This window comes from Phyllostomus hastatus, unplaced genomic scaffold (assembly GCF_019186645.2).
Source record: "Phyllostomus hastatus isolate PE091 unplaced genomic scaffold, TTU_PhHast_1.1 phas_scaffold_28, whole genome shotgun sequence".
Lineage (NCBI taxonomy): Eukaryota > Metazoa > Chordata > Mammalia > Chiroptera > Phyllostomidae > Phyllostomus > Phyllostomus hastatus.
The window spans coordinates 6,542,324-6,559,665 of NW_025334022.1; positions in this window are offsets into that span (position 1 = coordinate 6,542,324).

Here is a 17,342-nt window from a genome sequence, read left to right on the forward strand (position 1 = left end):
CCAGTGTGGTTTGAGAATATGCTTGATATGATTTCAATTTTCTTGAATTTTTGAGGTTTGTTTTGTGTCTTATCACGTGGTCTATCTTTGAAAATGATCCATGTGCATTTGAAAAGAATTTATATTTTGCTTCTTTGAGATGAAAGGCTCCATATATATCAGTTAAGTCCATTTCATCTAGGGCATTGTTCAATGCCGCAATATCTTTGTTTATATTTTGTTTGGAAGATCTGTCCATTTTTTACAATAAGGTGTTAAAATCCCCTACTATAATTGTGTTGCTGTCAATGTCTTTCTTGAAGTCCTTCAAGATTTTCTTTCTGTATTTGGGTGGTCCTATGTTGGGTGCATATGTATTTACAATGTTTATGTGTTCTTGATGGATTCTTCCCTTGAGTATTATGAAGTGATCTTCTGGGTTTCTTTCCATGGCCTTTGTTTTGAAGTCTATGTCGTCTGATATTAACATTGGTAGTCTGGATTTTTTTCATGTCCATTTGCATGGAATATTTGTTTCCAGTCCTTCACTTTCAGTTTGTGTAGGTCTTTTGTTCTGAGTTGGGTCTTCTGTAGGCAGCATGTATGTGGGTCATTATTTCTTATCCATTCAGCTGTTCTGTGTTTTGATTGGAGCATAAGTCCATTTAGGTTTAAGGTTTTTATTGATAATACTTATTCATTGCTATTTTTCATACCTTGGTCCTCTCTCTCTTACTCTTTTTTTCCCTTTTCTTAAAGCACATCCTTAGCATCTCTTGCAGAGCTGATTTGGATGAGGTGTATTATTTGGGCCTTGTTTTATCTGGGAGGCTCCTTATTTGGCCTTTCCTTTTATTTAATGCCTTGCTGGATAGAGTAGTCTTGGTTGTTGGCATTTGTTTTTCATGACTTGAAATATTTCTTGCCATCCCTTCTGACTTGGAGAGTTTCCATTGAGAAGTCAGCTGCTACTCTTATTGGGGCTCCCTTGTATGTTACTTCCTGTTTCTCACTTGCTGCTTTCAAGATTCTGTTTTTGTCTTTCAATTTTGCCGTTTTAATTATGATGTGTCTTGCATTGGGCCTCTTTGGTTTGGTTCCTCTTGGTTGGTACTCTCTGTGTTTCTTGGATTTGTGCGACTTTTTCTCTCATCAAATTTGGGAAGTTTTCCATCATTACTTTTTCAGATAGGTTTTCCATTCCTGCTCTTGTTCTGTTCTTCTCCTTCTAGTATCCCTATTATACAGATATTATTATGTTTCTTGTTGTCCTGCACTTCCCTTAACACCTCTTCATTCTTTCTGAGCCTCTTTTCTATTTCTTGCTGTTTCTGGGTGTTTTTTCTGTCTTGTCCTTCAGCTGGCTGATTCAATCCTCTGCTTAATCCAGCATGCTTGTAATTCTTTCTAGTGTGTTTTTTTTTCCAAGATTTTATTGTTCATTTCTTCCTGTTTTTTTTTGTTTATAATTCCTATTTCTTTCCTACTGTTATAGTTCTCACTCAGTTCCTTGTAGTTTCCTGTGAGTTCCTTGAGTATTTTCATCACCATTATTTTGATTTCTGTATCTGATAGTTTGCTTACCTCCACTTCATTTTGCTCTTTTAGTGGGGTGTCTTCCATTCTTTTTGATTGCCTGTTCTTTTTTGTCTCCCCATTTTAGGTGACTCTTTTTTCTTGTTTCTGTGCTTCCTGATGTTTCTCTTTGCTATCTGCCTTTGTAGAGTGAACATCTATGGTAGGAATTCTGTAGGGTTCAGTGGTATAGTCTCTTTGTTCTCCTTGTCTAGACACTCTAGGTTTGCCCTTTTTTCTGTTTGTGTGGGCTTTCTTGTTGTATTTAAATTTTACCTTTTGGTGGTTCCTTTGTTGTTGGTTTCTCTTCTCCAGTAGGTATACTGATGTTCACAGCTCCCACCTATTCTTGTATGTGATCAGTAGTAGGGAGAAGGCAAATTGGATTTAGACAGCAGGAGAGTATTTCATGGGATTAAAAGTACAAGTAAGTAGAGAAGAGATAGGAGTTTCTTTGGGTAAGTATAGCATTAACTGTGAATTTTCACCCAAATAGCCACTTTTTATAAAAAGTGAAAGATAAAACTCTTGTTATAAGTGAGGGGGATTGTGAGCTGAATCCAGAAAACAGAGTGCTTGTGAAAAGTTAGATATGAGATATAGTGAGAGTAAAGGATAGAAAGTAGGCATAGTGTGAGATAGAATAGAGTTAACCACAAGAATAATAATGCTCAGGAATAAAGTGAAGTGAGCTGAGATTAGGGAGGGTTGCTATGTAGTATGTAGTATGTAGAGTTATATGGAACAAGAATGATTTACAATAGTACTGGAACAACAATATTATGACAACAAATATATTATTTGGGTAACCAGAATGGAAAGTGTACTATTATGAGTATTGTGTAATTGGAACACAAGTGAAGTGAAAGAAGGAAAAATAAAATACAATAAAGAGAGAATAAGGAAAACCAGTCAGACAATGCAATTAACCAGAAATAAAATGAAGGAAACTAAACATAAAGAAGAGCAATAAAAATGCTAATAAAATAAAAGAAGTAAAAATAGTGAAAAAATAAATAATACACATCAACAATAAAATGCCAGTTCTGTGGTATAGCAAAGTGACATTTGTCTCAGTTTCTCAATTTTTAGTGTCAGCCTCATGTTCCCCCTTTGGATCTGTCTCTGGACCCTTTGTAACTCCATGTCTTATTGTCTCACTTGGGGGAAGAAAAATAGGAAAAAAGCGAGGAAATAAAAAAAAATAAGTCTCCTGCTGACTTTAAACTTGTTCAGTGAGTTCTGCTGGTCTTCCTTGATGCCACAGGAAGTGTGTGGGGAGGGGGCTAGGATTCACTTTTCTTCCTTCCTTCGGTTTTGAGAGAATGGGGACCAGGTCTGGTTAGTAATGTTTACAGTTGCCCAGTCTGTGGCTGGCCCAGGTCCTCTGTGAGCTGCCAGGCTCAAATCAGCCACTCAGTCTCTAGGTGCACAGCTGGAATCCATCTCCGGCATGCTGTTCCAGTCAGACACTCAGCCTCTGGGTGTGCAGCATGATTCAAGCCTGAGTACACAGTTCCATCCAGCCACTCAGCCCCTAGGTATGCAGCGTGAGTCAAACTCAGGTACATGGTTCCACTCAGCCACTCAGTCTCTGGGCGCACATGAGACAAGCTCAGTTGTGGGGTTTCATTTAACCACTCAGTCTCTGGGCACATGCAACTCAAATCACTCTTGGGGTGAGCCAGTCACTGCTTGAGACTTCTTTACAAAGCACCTGCCTGCTGTTCTTAACAAGCTCACAACTTTTCACACCGCCCAACTTTCCAACTACTCCAGAGACTATCTGAGTCAGGGTCCGACATGGCCCAGCTTCTCCCTTATCTGTGTCACCTGGCACCCTAATTTCTCTGGTGCCAGCTTCCACAGTCCCAGCAGATGTGTTACACTTCTGTGTGTCTCCCTTTTCATCTCTATTTCCTTCAGCGACTTCCAGCATCCAGGTTCCTCCTGGTGCCAGGCTGCCCTTCCTGCTCTGGTAGGGGGGGAAAGCTGGTGATCTAACTTTCCTTCCCATATCCTGTATCAGGCACGAAGCTGAAGGCCACAGCAGCCTAGGCCCCTGTGCAGATCCCAGGGACCTTACCATCCCAGCACAATCTCCTCACCATCTTTTTTTCAATGTCCTGTACAATTTTTGACCTGCAAACTTCATATAAGCTGGAATTCTGTTGGCTGTTCACTCTGTTCCTCAGAAGATTGGCTAGGTGTTCTCCAGCTGGGCACAGGGAGAACTGGGCTCCGCACCCACCTACCATACCACCATCTTGTCATCAATCTGGCAATCCTTTGTATTGTTTAATATCAGTTGCTATTTCTCCTTTTTCATTTCAGATTTTATTTATTTGGATCCTTTCTCTTTTTTTCTGGAAGTGTCTGGTTAAAGGTTTGTCAATCTTGTTTATATTTTCAAAGAAACATGTCTTATATGCCTTTATTTTTTAAACTTTATTTCATTTATTTCTGCTCTGATATTTATTATTTCTTTCCTTGTACTCATTTTGGGCTTTGCTTATTGTTCTTTTTCAAGTTCCTTGAAGTGTAAAGTTAGATAATTTCTTTGAGCTTTTCTTTTTTTGAGCGAGGCCTGTAATGGTGTGAAATTCCCTCTTAGGATTGCTTTTCCAATATCCCATAGATTTTGGATCGTTGTATCCTCATTTTCATTTGTTTCAAGATATCTTTTGATTTCTTCCTTGATCTTATTGTTGACCCATTCATTGCATAATAACATTTCTTTAGCTTCCATTTCTTTTTGTGTTTTTCAGTGTTCTTCTTGTGATTGATTTCTAGTTTCATAGCATTGTGATCAAATAATATGCTTGATATCTGTTTTAATCTTCTTAAATTTATTGAGACTTGTTTTGTATCCTAACGTGTGGTCTATCCTAGAAAACATTCCATATACATTTGAAAAGTATTTATATTCTGCTGCTTTGGGTTGAAATGCTCTGACGATATCAGTTAAATGAATTTGATCTAGTGTGTAGTTTAAGGCTGTTGTTGCCTTGTTGATTTCCTGCCTGTCAAATGTATCCACTGAAGTCAATGGGGTATTAAAGTCCCCAAAGATGACTGTCTCTCCCTTTATGTCCATCAAGACTTACTTTACATATTTATATGCTCCTATGTTGAGTGCATAAATGTTTACCAAGGTTGTATCCTCTTGTTGGATTATTCCCTTTATCATGTAGTGTCCCTCTTGGTCTCTTACTATAGCCTTGGTTTTAATGTCTATTTTGTCAGATTTAAGTACTACTACCCAAGCTTTTTTTTTCTTTTCCATTTGCATGAAATATCTTTTTCCAACCCTTTACATTTAGTATGTGTGTACCTTTCAATCTGAGATGGGTCTCTTGTATGCAGCACATGTGTGGGTTATATTTTCTTATTCACTCAGCTATCCTCTGTTTTTTGGTTGGAGCATTTAAGCCATTTACATTTAAGGTGATTATTGATAGATACATAGATAGTGCCATTTTATTGTTAGATTGTTTTCCTCCATTTTTTTCTTTCTATTTTTCTTCTTCCTTTTCTTAAAGCAAGCCCTTTAACTTTTGTGGCAGTACTGGTTTTGTGTTTACAAACTCCTCTAGCTATTTCTTGTCTGGGAAGCTCCTTATTTCTCCTTCGATATCAAATAATAGCCTTGCTGGGTAAATTAACGTTGGTTGTAGGTCCTTGGTTTTTATCATCTTGAATATTTCATGCCACTCTCTTCTGGCCTGAAATGTTTCTGCTGATTAATCAGATGCCAGTCTAATTGGTGCTCACTTGTAGTTAATTACCTGCTTATCTCTTGTGGCTTTTAGGATTCTCTCCTTGTCTTTAAGCCTAGTGATTTTAATTATGGTCTGTCTTGGTGTAGGTTTCTTTGGATCCAACTTGTTTGTGACTCTCTGAGTTTCCTAGACTTGTGTGACTCTTCCCTTCATTAAATTAAGGAAGTTTCTGGCCATTATTTCTTCAAATAGGTTCTAGATCCTCTGCTCATTCTCTTCTCCTTCTGGTATTCCCATGATGTAGATGTTTGTACTCTTCATGTTGCACAAAATGTTTCCTATGCTCTCCTCATTTTTTTATAATTCTTTTCCCCTTTTGCTGCTCTGCCTGGGTGCTTTTTGTACCTTGTCTTCTGAAACACAGATTCTATCCTCTGCTTCATCTAACCTACTATTTATTCCCTCCAGTTTGAGATTTATTTCAGATATTGCATTCTTTATTTATGACTGGTCCTTTCTTATGGTTTCTATGTCTTTTTTCATGGTTTGAGTGTCTTTACAATCATTACTCTAAACTCGCTATCTGATAAATTACCTCCATTTCATCTAGTTCTTCTTCTGGAGAATTCTCTTGTTCTTCCATTTGGGGTCTGTTTCTTTGTCTTCCCATTTTGGCTGCTTCTTTGTCATTTCTGCTTTAGTTGTTAAACTCATCAGCCACTAAACTGATGAGTTTATTAATCTAGTCAAGGTGTGATTAGCACAAGGGCTTAAGTACCACAGGATTGGGCAGAGTAACCATATTTTGCTGTGTATAATGCGCACCCATGTTTTTGTTTGCATTATACATGGGATTATTGTGCTGGTTATTGTATCCATGGTATGTTATCATTATACTCATGTATACAGCTCATTCTTCTTTTTCCCTCAAAAATTTTGGCAAAAAGTGTGTACATTTTACCTGGCAAAATGTGGTGATTCCTGTGGGCAGGGATATTTCTTCCCCTCAGTCTGATGCCTGTTGGAGAGGAGTGCTCTGCCTGAACAAGTTGGCTTCTGCAGTATGGGGAATGACTCTGCACAGGGATTCCTTCAGTTCTCTCCTCTGAGCCACTGACCCCAGACTCTCCTCAAGCATCTGTAGTCCACTCTACCCTCCCTCTGCCAGAGCCCAGGGTAAGTGGCTGCAAATGAAATTTTGTGTGTTGTCTCTTTAAGAGGCTGTGTGTCTACAGCTGAATCTCCTTGGCAGACAGATACCCTGCTGCTTTTCACAGCTGGATGGTATCTGGGTTCCTTTCAGACACAGAAACTGTAGGCTGGGGAGCTCAGCTTGGGGTTTAGCCACACATTTTTCAGGGGAACCCCCTGGCTGCTGAAATATTCCTCCAGCACTTCAGCTGCCACTTGTGGGAGCCCAGCCAGCCCTCTCACATCTTCTCCACATTCCATACCAGTCATGTTGGACTGAAGTGGTTTCTTCTATCTGTCCTTGGTTATTAGGCTTGCCTCCAATTAGTGTCCAATTGGTTCTTTTGGATGATATCTCTACAACTTAGCTGTAATTCTAGATTGGTCCTGGGAGGAGGTTAATGTAGCTTCTACTTACTCCTCTGCAATTTTAAAATCCCTCACTGTTTTTTACAATGGTATATGAGGTCCTTCTGGTAGGCCCAACTTAATTTTATAACCTATCTTCCAGCACTTGCCCTCATAGTCTCTATGCCCTTACAACAATGAAATATTACTATTCCCCAAATGCCTCATCCTTAATATCAAGGTCACAGTACCATTTGTTTATACTATTCCATTTCTTCAGCTTGACTATCTGCAAACTCCTCTTTATTTAATTCTGTTCCTGTTTTTATTTTCTCTATGCTTAATTTTGAAGTTTTCACTGTTATCTGTTCAAGTTCACTAATTTTTTTATGTAGTACCTAATCTGCCTTTACTTCTATCCAGTACTTTTCCAGGTATTGTATTTTTCAGCTCTAGAATTTCCGTTTCTTTGTTTTTTATATGATATTTAATTTCTCATTTTGTTCATGTATACCTTTAAACCCTGAGTATATTTATAATAGCCACTTTATATTTCTTTTCAGCTAATTCCATTACCTTTTTCATTTCTGAGTTTATTTCAATGGACTGATCTTTCTCCAAGATATGGGTCACATTTTCTAGCTACATCGCATATTTATTTTTTTTAATTGTACAATAGAATTGTGAATGTTTATTATTGAGTGCTGAATTTTCTTGTCTTCTTTTAAAGACTATTGGACTTCATTCTCAGAGACACATGGTTACTTGCATATCCACTTAATCTTTTCAAGGCTTTATTTTAAGTTCGTGGGATGGGTGTAGGATAGATTTTACTCTTGGCTAATTTAGTCTAACTAAGACTGCATAATATTTCTTGGTTCCCTATTATCCAATAGGGAGACCAAGAACGAGTCTCCCTCCTTCTTGGGTGCTGAACGAGGCCTCTTTACTCTGGCTGCTGGAAACTTAAATGTCTCCCAGTTCTACAGGAACTCTGAGAATTGTTTAACTCACAGTTCCTTGATCATTCATTACCCAACTTCATAAAGTTATCCCTAATGCCTGTAGGGCTTATTATTTAGCAACAGACTTCAGGGGAAATCTAGGCAGGTTTCTAGAGTTCTTTCTCAGTGTAACTTCCTCTTTCCCAGCTATCTCAGCCTTTCTGAATATTGATCTCTGTGTCATCAACTTGGTGAAACTACTATGCTCTACTTGGATTTCCCTATCCTGTGCTATGATATGGAAATTGCCTCTAAGCAGAAAGCCAGCATTTATTTTATTTATTTCCTTTATCTTAGGAATTACAATACTGTACTTTCTGTTATTCAGTGTCTGAAAGCAAATATTTATTTTTCTTTTTCATTTCCAATTTTCAGGACTTGAAAGAAAAAGTCTCTCCAGGAGTTAAGTTGCCTGGCTGCCTTAGCAACAAGGTCATATAGTCATGCTATTCAGCTCCTAGCCTTTTGCATCCAGAGGGTAGTGTTGAGACATTAATTCTGTGCACCTTCAAAAGTCTTCTTTTCCCAGATAAGAAATTCAAATGGGAGAGAATTCACATCTGTAATTTCCATACTACCTCCGCCTACTATATGATTGTAGCAGGCTGTGTTGAGTGTATTCTTCTAGAAAAGTCAAAGGGAGAGAGAAAGGGGGAGAAAAGGAAAGGGGGAGGGAGAGGGAGAGAGAGAGAGCAAGTGAGCTATTTGTCCTTAAAAGGATAGATGTCATGATGCAAAATATCTGAGCATCTGCAGCTCACACAGGTTATGAAAAATATCACAGAAAAGGTATGTACTGATGCAGAGTGTTGCTGATTAACAGTCTAAAGCCTCCTACTGCACTGATATTGTGCTTTGGTTGAAAATGAGATTTCTTAAAGCCAAGGTGTTTTAGAACAAGTTGTACTTGGTCAGTTGCTATTACACTGAGTGATTTTATTCCTTGGGATTCCAGAGAGTCCACAAACATACCAAGTCACTTCCTAATAATACAACAATAAAAAAAAGATAAAAAATGTCGGTGTTGACATTGGATGAAGATTTTAAGTTAATGTGCAAGAGAAATTCCCTCTTTACAATGCAGATGTGATCTAGTAAAACTGGATAACAACTATCTACCTTCTTTATCTCTTCTTACCAACCATTTTTAGTTCTCTCTCAACTAATCTATTCTTTACCTTACCACCAGCCCATTTAACATTAGTCAGAATAGAGAGGTGGCAATGTTTAGTTTTTGGACTAGTTTCCACAGAGAAATGTTCAAGCTTAATGCAAAATTCAATACAGATCTGTTGCTCAATTCACTCAGTCATTTTGAATGTGATGGCTACATAGTACACATGCTCATACTGCCCCCACTCACTAGTACACTGAAGTCATCGTTGTTTACACATATGCATTCTTGTCCATTCTCCCTGGCTGCCAGGTTACATAAACATTGTGCAAATCATTCTGTTGTATTAACAATGGCTGGACTTTTCCAGACAGACCTCATAGATGAATATATGTCCATGTGAATATATACATATATACACATACAATTTGGCTCGTGTGATTTTTTACCATTTAAAACCATCTTCCTTAACATACATTTTAGGAGAGTTTCTTTAAGGTATAGTTGAGACATTTGAGTTAAATAAAATATAACAATGCTTTATCTAAATCATCTTGAGATTGAGGAAAGATGTGTGAAAGACTGCTCATTTGCCACCCAAATCTATTCTTCCCTTTCATAACATACAGTTGTACTTAAAAGCTGTTACCTATCCAGGACTTCTTGCTTCTAAATGTGTGTTGTTACATGAGCATTGCCAATAAATATGAGCAAAAGTGGTCATTTCCTTCCAAGGCCACTTTCAAGCCAAAGTTTATAAGAAGCAGTTATAACCTCTTCTGCTTTCTCTTTCCTTTCATCCGACTGGATGCAGAGATACCAGGAGGCTCTGGGGAAGAGGTTCACTACATTGGCTATAATTAGAATGACCAGGGTCTTTTTAAACATACCAATGCCAAGCCCCATCAAAAGCCAATTGTGCCAGTACCATGATATCTGAAGACAGAAACCAGGTTATGGATTTGAAGTCTCAATGGTGTTAAAATATCAGTTATCCACAAATAAACCTTTACAGTTAATATGATTCAAATTAAAATCCAAGCAAGCATTTTGTAGAAATTGGCAAGGTGATTCTAAAATTCATACAGAAATGCAAACAACCTATAACATTCAAAGTACCTGTGGAAAAGCAGAACAAAATTACAGGACTACATCAGCTTGTTACAGGGTGCAGCCTAGAGGGGGGACCCCAAATGGGCATTTGAAATGGGGTCCAGAACTTAAGGTGTCCAGGAGATTTTAAGATGTCTCCATCCCCCCACCCAGGGTGTGGGTTGGGGGAAGGGACAAATGGAGCAAGGCCATTGAGAGCTGTTTTGCATAGCAACAGCCTTGCAGCTACCCTCTGGCATGGTCATTTAACATATCTATAGCCTTTGGCTGGTTGCATGGATATGTTAAATAGCTGTGATCATCTCCAAGCCAGGGGAATGGAAGTAACTTCCCCACCAAGATGAGGCTGGGGGCAGATCCCCCAAGCTACAGTGCCTGCGTGGGAGCTCGGAGAAGATTGGCTCCAGGACATGGGGCCACACCTGCCCAGACTCAAGATGGCAGCCCAGTAAAGCTGGAAGGATATGAATTCTGGCATGTGAAGCCGAGTGTGGGAGGAGTCGGAAATGAGGCTGTAGAGGAAGATTGGCTGCGGGGATTTAAAACCCAGACTTGGCGGCCATTAGGAGAGAGAACCATGCACAGCCCTGAGGAGAACCATGCTGCTTTAGGAAGGAGAGCCGTGCGCAGCCCTGAGAGAAAGAGAGCCACACAGCTTTAGCAGAGTGTAGACTCCCGCATCCCAGAGAGAGAGAACCATGCACAGCCCTGAGGAGGAGAGAACCATGCTGCTTTAGGAAGGAGAACCATGTGCAGCCCTGAGAGGGAGAACCGTGCTGCTTTAGGAGAGAGAACCACGCGCCCTTGACAGAGCGGGGACCCCCACAGCTTTAGAAGGGGAACCACCACCTGGTTTTAGCAGAGATCCCAGCGACTCAGAAGAGGGTGCTGGGAACTCAGGGAGGTCTCCCAGTCGAGATGGAGTATTAACTGTGAAGAACCAGAGGACTGCCTGAGCCATGGACTTCTATTTCCTTTCCTGAGATACGGTACTCTGGACTGGGCAAAGGGGGAAGGAAGGAAGGACTGCGTGTTTGTGGGTGTTTTGGGGGACTTTGGGATTTTTGATAAAGACATAAGGTCACTACTTTAAGTTTGTATAGCATTAAATAAACATTTCCTTTTCTTTTCACGAATCTCTGGTATTGAGAGATGTCTTTCCTCTGGCGGCAGACATAACGGACCCGGGGCCTTCTTTCAATAATAGTATATCGTCCCAGGCCCCCCCTTGTTTGTTCTGTAACAAGCTGACTTCAAAATGTATGATAAACTATTATAATAAAGACAGTATGGGTTTTTTAAAAGATTTTATTTATTTATCTCAAGAGAGAGGGAAAGGGAGAGAGAAAGAGAGGGAGAGAAACATCAATGTGAGAGAGAAACTTTGATTGGTTGCCTCTCATATGCTCTCCAACCAGGGCCGACCTGCAACCCAAGGCTGTGCCCTGACCAGAAATCAAACTGGTGACCTTTTGCTTTGCTGGGCACAGCCCAACCAACTGAGCCATACCAGTCAGGGAGAGATAGTGTGGTATTGACATAAGAATTGACATGTAGATTAATGGGACATTTAGAAAGTACAGAAATAATACCTAAACATATATGGTCAATTGATTTTCATCCAAGGTGACAAGATAATTAAATGGGAAAAAGACATTCTTTTTTAATAAATGGTGTTGAAAAAACCTGGATATTCATATGAAAAAAAAGGAACTTTTATCCTTTCCTCACACCACACCTAAAAATTAAGTCAAGGTACATCATAGACCAAAATATAAAATTTAAGACTATAAACTTTCTAGAAGAAATTACAGGAGAATATCTTCACAATCTGGACAGAGACAGAAATGAAGGACAATAATCATAAACAAAATTATTTATAAATTAGACTTCATCCAAATTTTAAACTTCTGGCCATCAAAAGACACTATTAAGAAAAAGAAAATGATGACCATGTAAGCCAAAGTATGGGTTAAAATGTTCACTAGACTTGTTACTGACAAAGAACTTATGTCTAGACTATATGAAGGATCCTCAAGACTCAGGAATAAGATAAACAACCTATTTTAAAATGGCAAATATTTGAACAGATATTTCTGAAGGAATATATGCAAGTGGCTGATATGTATACAAATAAATGATCAATTAACACATGAAAATGTGCTCAACATCATTAGTCATTAAGGAAATGCAAATTAAGAACACAATGAGATACTACTGTTACAGAACAGACAATAAGGGGGGCCTGGGACAATATACTATTATTGAAAGAAGGCCCCGGGTCCGTTATGTCTGCCGCCCTAGGAAAGACGTCTCTCAATGCCAGAGATTCGTGAAAAGGAAAGGAAATGTTTATTTAATGCTATACAGACTTCAAGTAGTGACCTAATGTCTTCATCAAAAATCTTAAAGTCCCTTAAAACACCCACAAACAGACACAGTCCTTCCTTCCTTCCCCCTTTGTCCAGTCCAGAGTACCGTATCTCAGGAAAGGAAAATGAAGTCCATGGCTCAGACAGTCCTCTGGTTCTTAGTTAGTCCTCCATCTCGACTGGGAGACCTCCCTGGGTTTCCAGCACCCTCTTCTGAGTCGCTGGGATCTCTGCTAAAACCAGGTGGTGGTTCCCCTTCTAAAGCTGTGGGGGTCCCCACTCTGTCCAGGCCTCGTGGTTCTCCCTCTCAGGGCTGCGGGAAGGGGAGAGTCCCCACTCTGCCAAAGCCGCGTGGTTGTCTCTCTCTCAGGGCTGCGCATGGCTCTCCTTCCTAAAGCAGCATGGTTCTCTCCCTCAATGGCTGAGGTCCTCCCTATTCTGCTAAAGCCGCATGGTTCTCTCCTCCTCAGGGCTGCACATGGCTCTCCTTCTCAAGGCAGCATGGTTCTCCTTCCTAAAGCACCACGGTTCTCTCTCTCTCAGGGCTGCGCATGGCTCTCCTTCCTAAAGCAGCATGGTTCTCTCTCTCCAATGGCCGCCAAGTCTGGGTTTTAAATCCCCGCAGCCAATCTTCCTCTGCAGCCTCATTTCCGACTCCTCCCACACTCGGCTTCACATGCCAGAATTCATATCCTTCCAGCTTTACTGGGCTGCCATCTTGAGTCTGGGCAGGTGTGGCCCCATGTCCTGGAGCCAATCTTCTCCGAGCTCCCATGCAGGCACTGTAGCTTGGGGGATCTGCCCCCAGCCTCATCTTGGTGGGGAAGTTACTTCCATTCCCCTGGCTTGGAGATGATCACAGCTATTTAACATATCCATGCAACCAGCCAAAGGCTATAGATATGTTAAATGACCATGCCAGAGGGTAGCTGCAAGGCTGTTGCTATGCAAAACAGCTCTCAATGGCCTTGCTCCATTTGTCCCTTCCCCCAACCCACACCCTGGGTGGGGGGATGGAGACATCTTAAAATCTCCTGGACACCTTAAGTTCTGGACCCCATTTCAAATGCCCATTTGGGGTCCCCACTCTTGGCTGCACCCTTAACACTACTATATAACCCTTAAAATTCCTAAAATTATAAAGCTTGAGAGTACCAAATGTTGATGAGTATGTAGAGCTACCTGAACTCTCCCATATTGCTGATGGAAATGTAAAATGATACAACCACTTTGCAAAAAGCATGACAGTTTCTTTTAAGTTAAACATACATCTACTTTATGACCTAGCAAGTCTACTTCTAAGTATCTACCCAAGAAAAAAACATGTTCACTGAAACATTATACATGAACATTCATAGCAGCTTTATTCACAATCACACAAAACTGGAATTAACTCAAATGTTCATCATTAGGAGAATAGATAAATAGTGGTATATTCATACAATGGAATACCATTCAGCAATAAAAAGAACAAATTACTGAAACATACAATGACACAAATAAATCTCAAAAACATTATGCTGAGTGAAAAAAGCCAGAAATGTATAATTTATTAATGTGAACTTCTAGAGAATCCAAAGTAACTTATAATAATAGAAAGCACACCAGTTGTTTCCTGGAGATGGTGTAGGGGGCATTGTCTTTGAAGCACAAGACTACTTTTTTGTAGTGATGAAAATAATGTATATCTTGAATACAGTAACTACATGGGTAAGTACATTTTGAAAAACTTGTGGAAATGTGCACTTTAATTGAGTTCAGTTTATTTTTCATAAATTATGTCAATAAAATTGATTTTTACAAGTTAACCAGGCCATTGAAATTTGCACTCAGGTCTGATAAACATTGTTTTATGGCTTTGCTTTCACAAAGCACAATCCTTAAAAACAGTAGCCTCTGATTCCCTGGGAACTCATTAGAAATGCAGAATCTCAGCCCCCACCCCATAGCTACAGAATCACAATCTACCTTTTAACAAGATCCACAGGTAATTCTAATGCATATTAACATTTGAAAAACATTAGCATAAGGAATAATGAAATCTTGAGCTAGAAGCAGCCTGAGTTCTGAAATGGCCACTTGGAGAAAAGACACCCGCTGATCAGGAACACTTACCTTAAACTCTAATGTGAACAATGAATAAACTTCTTTTGTGGTTGAGTCATTTTAGTAGGGAGTGTATTTGTCATGGCATGTTAGCCTATTAACTGTAACAAGGTTGATCTTGTATTTCTAGAGGGTCTGAGAGCACAGTCCAAAGTCATTTCAGTGGAAAATAACTTTAAAGTCTTATGTTCATGTTTTGTCTTTAAAATTCACTCAGATTTCTTTGCCGCTTATGGTGTATTTGTGTTTGTTTAAATGTAATAATAATATTTTCATTTATGCATTAGGTGTATTACTTCACCATTTTCCTTTTAATCTTGTCATAAAACTAAAGCTTCAAGAATTTGTGCCATGCCTATCTTGCTGTTTTCCTTTCTTCTCAGGGTTAGGTGTTTACTGTCTAAGAAACATGAGATTGGATAGAAAGTATATGGTACAAAGCAGAAATTAAATGTTTTTTCTTGTTGCCACTTGTAGGAAGGTAAAATCTGAAAAAAGAAGTGTTTCCAAATAGCACATTAAACAATAAGAATGACTCTCTAGTCATTAGACTCTCTAGTTTCTAGTATGCAATTTCAGAGACTTTAACAGGTTCATCAAGGAAAGGAAATCCTGCAAAGATAAACCTTTCCTCCATTTCTCAAATGATACCACAAAATAGTATGCTTACTTTGTATAAATAAAGTGCCCCACATATTTTCATATATCTGCAAAGGTTGGTATGAGGATCCAGAGCTAACCTATTGAGCCCTTACTATGTGCCTAACCCTGTTCTGGGCACTTTCCTGCACTTGATTTCATTTGATCCTAGCCACAACTTTAGAGAATATAATTTTTGCCTTGATTTTTGAATGAAGATAGTGAAATTCTCAGGGGTTAGTTAACTTGCCAGACCGCACAATGAATTGATTATAAAACTGTCTTACTCCAGTGCCATTATTTTTGCCACAGCATTGTGCCCTGGGCAAACTCTTACCTACCTCTTTATCCTAATGTATTCCTATCATTAAGAAAGAAAAAGAGCCTTGAGACAGAGAGATTAAGTGCCTGCAAAGAAAGGGAGAGCTGTTTCCTCTATCAAGAAGGGAAAAAATAGCCAGTTAAAAGCAGATGAGGCAACCCCCTCATCACCCCCACCATTTTCCCCCATTTGGGGGCTCAATGCACCCCACACCTGTCTCCTGCTCATTCTTTCTTGATCCTTTTTCAATCTCAACATGCTGCCCCTTCTTCAATCCCTATGCTTTTCTCCCTTATCTCCAGGCCACGTCATCCTCATTTTCCTTTCCTTTGTTTTCATTCCTAACCACTAGCACCCCACTCTGCCCTCTGTCACCATCCTTTGCACCCCACCCCACTTCCTTTACTCCTTCTGTTTTCCCTATTCCTTTCTCTTCTGGTCAGCTTTTGTGGCCCCATTATAGGCCCACCATTGACTCTGCTCTCACAATGGCTCAGTGGTTTTAAGATGAAGTAAAATGTCACTAATTTGTTCTAATTGGGGGGAAAGGTCAGTTTGCCTTAAATGAAAAGTATGAATGACAGAATATTTGAGGAAAGAAAATGCAATGTCATTACTTTCAAGTATATAAAGTAATCCCAACGTGTAAGACAAGAGAATAAAAGGTAAACCTATATATCTCAGAGATCTATAAGTAGTTTGACAAATAAGCATGACTCATTTATAATTAGGACATTCATGTTGGAGATACAAATGCTGATACTGGGGTCTTTGCACTGAAGTAAGCTAATATTTCTCTTGTTTACCCAATTAGTTTGTGAAGACAGATCTTTCATTGCAGATACAGGTATGATTTCATTAAAATGTCCAGCATTTCAGATCCATTTTCTTATGCCATATGGCATGCATGAAGAGGGCTTTGTTCAGCAAATTCTTCAAAAGGAATAATGGTGAACAATAAAAAATTCCTATTTCTCTGGTTCTTTTCTATGCAAGAGTTACTATCAATGACAAAAATATGTTTGGTTCCTACTATTTGGGGTTGGAGATGAGAATGTGTAGGAGAAAGAACTGAATGGACACAAGCAGAGACAAACCTCAAGTGGTCTTAGTTTAGAATCTACTAATTTAAAATTAGTGAAAATTGAGAAGTCAGCCTGATCTATTTTTATGTTCTAATAAGGCAATTTGCTAAGCTAATTACAAAAGTAAGCAGATTTTTCCTGCAAAGATTTATAAAATTCCTCAAAAAAGAAACAATTTTCCATGCATTGTCTAATACTTTGAAAGTACCCCTTTCATTTATGTGTAATTGTTAAGTTAATTAGCTAAACTTTCTACCAATTTATGGATGCAGTTACTTACAGGAAGTCTTACTATGAAGTCCTTATTGGCCTATTTCACAGTATTGTATATAAAAGTTAACAATCATACTTACTTCCTTTTTGAACAGCTTATAATTAAGTTTTCCTGTCAATTCAAACTAACTTCACCCTTCCATCTTTCCTTTGTCATGGCTCATCAATATTTACTCCTTGTACAATTCAAAAACAATGGGAAGAAATTGGTTTGAGTTCTACCAAGGCCTTTCTGAGCCTTTAGGAAGCCAGGATCCATGAATTTTAGATATCCTTAGCCTCTGTTCCTGATGGTGCGCAGATATGTGGGTAACTAGTAAAAAGGGATATTCCATTATTATTTATTTGTATTATGAAAAGTTTTGATTTTTACATAAATGCTTGACTATCTAGGTCTTTAAAACAAACAAACAAACAAACAAACAAACAAACAAGCAAACAAACAGATAATCATGTTTTATAAAAATAAGGGCATTCCACCATATTTTACATTGCAGTC